This window comes from Mandrillus leucophaeus, unplaced genomic scaffold (genome assembly GCF_000951045.1).
Source record: "Mandrillus leucophaeus isolate KB7577 unplaced genomic scaffold, Mleu.le_1.0 Scaffold351, whole genome shotgun sequence".
In the NCBI taxonomy this organism is placed as follows: domain Eukaryota; kingdom Metazoa; phylum Chordata; class Mammalia; order Primates; family Cercopithecidae; genus Mandrillus; species Mandrillus leucophaeus.
The window spans coordinates 982,945-985,073 of record NW_012103710.1 but is presented as its reverse complement, the minus strand read 5'-3'; the positions used below and the strand labels follow the sequence as shown (position 1 = coordinate 985,073).

The 2,129-nt window shown below is 36.4% G+C and overlaps 1 pseudogene across 1 annotated transcript; it reads left to right on the top strand.

Annotated features, from left to right (window-relative positions):
- Positions 1–440: 440 nt before the first annotated feature.
- Positions 441–1,259, top strand: LOC105546251 (annotated as a pseudogene). Its single transcript, XR_001007064.1, has one exon. The product of XR_001007064.1 is annotated as a 60S ribosomal protein L7 pseudogene (transcript).
- The last annotated feature ends 870 nt before the right edge of the window (positions 1,260–2,129 follow it).

The window sequence follows — 2,129 nt, the reverse complement described above, 5'->3', positions numbered from 1 at the left end:
TCATCCTCCCAAACCTATTTCATCTTAATAGTAGATAAACCTAATATTCATTCATATTTTTGAACTTATACTATGTTCTGATTTTCTGATTAATTCCCCTGGTTTCCTCCCTTTCACTCTCAGATATACAGTTTTGGTTGATGCTATTTGAAATTTGTTTTGATAAAAAGAAAAAGTTGATTTTTATAATCATGTATCCCCTTTTGCTTATGACAAATTCTCTTTCATGTAAACACTGATGTCTTCAAAGTTATATTTCAAACACTGAATCTCACTCCATCATGTATTCATATCATTTATTATTGATTGGTTCTTTTGGGAATTTTTTTAACCCAGGTCTCTGAAAATAAACTAGTTTCCCCTTTTTTACATGTACATTATCTTCAATTAATAGAAAAGTCAAATCAGTTTAAGAAAAAAGTTGCCCTTTTTACGACTGGAACCATGGACGGTGTAGAAGAGAAGAAGAAGAAGTTTCCTCCTGTGCCAGAAACCCTTAAGAAAAAGCGAAGGAATTTCGCAGAGCTGAAGATCAAGCGCCTGAGAAAGAGGTTTGCCCAAAAGATGCTTCGAAAGGCAAGGAGGAAGCTTATCTATGAAAAAGCAAAGCACTATCGCACGGACTATAGGCAGATGTACAGAACTGAAATTCGAATGGCAAGGATGGCAAGAAAAGCTGGCAACTTCTATGTACCTGCTGAACCCAAATTGGCGTTTGTCATCAGAATCAGAGGTATCAATGGCATGAGCCCAAAGGTCCGAAAGGTATTGTAGCTTCTTTGCCTTCGTCAGATCTTCAGTGGAACCTCTGTGAAGCTCAACAAGGCTTCGATTAACATGCTGAGGATTGTAGAGTCATATATTGCATGGGGGTACCCCAATCTGAAGTCAGTAAATGAGCTAATCTACAAGCCTGGTTATGGCAAAATCAATAAGAAGCGAATTGCTTTGACAGATAATGCTTTGATTGCTCGATCTCTTGGTAAATATGGCATCATCTGCATGGAGGATATGATTATGAGATTTATACTGTTGGAAACGCTTCAAAGAGGCAAATAACTTCCTGTGGCCCTTCAAATTATCTTCTCCACGAGGTGGAATGAAGAAAAAGACCACCCATTTTGTAGAAGGTGGAGATGCTGGCAACAGGGAAGACCAGATCAACAGGCTTATTAGAAGAATGAGCTAAGGTGTCTACCTTGATTATTTTTCTAAGCTGGTCAGTTAATAAACAGTACCTACTCTCAAATTGAAAAAAATTTAAAAAAGAAAGAAAAAAGTCAACATAATAGCTTCACAGATTTAGGAAAATTGCTATAGCTAATTTAATCTGTTGTTTGGATGACTAAATTCTCATGACAGCCAAATCAGCCATGCATTTACAAATCATAGAAATTAGAGCTGGCATAGATAATGACCACCGTCTAGTCAATACACTCATCCTGCAGTTAAGAAAACTGAAGCGAAGAAGGTAAAGCATCTCATTCAAGGTCTCACTCCTAATTTGTGTCTTTTTTGCCAATGGAAAAGTTTAACTAACATGCTTCATTTCATTTATTCTTACTGAAATTACTTCTTTTACTCTCCATAAGCTTTGAAGAAAGGGAACCAAAAATGTCCAGAGAAGATGAATCATCACAGCGCTTTTCTGTCCTGTTGCTTTATTTCCTTGAATATTGAATTATGAGATTTCCATTGCTTCTGACCCTTTCTATTTTCCTGTAAATAGTGATGGTCCAAAATTGCCTTTTAAGCACTGAGTACCACTCCCTTTTACTCATCCGTATCTAATTATTTCTTTTTCTTTTCCTCTCTTGTCAAGTTAATAGTGTCTGTTGATATTTTTAGAGGGCAAATCATGTGTGAAGCAATACCATTTTTAAAGTTCCTGGAACAATAGATGATCAGTCCAAATATTTATACAATACATGCTGTGCTTCATAGATGGCTGCTGATAATTATATTGAGGCCATGAAGCAAGGTTTCCCTCCAAGGCACAGATTCAGATTCAAAAATATTTGATAGAGACAATCAAATTGGAAAGGATGATGGAATTTGCAATTAAGCTAGGAAGAGCAGTGGAAATGAGATCCAGATAACACTGTTACTGTCCTTTACTATTTGTGAGG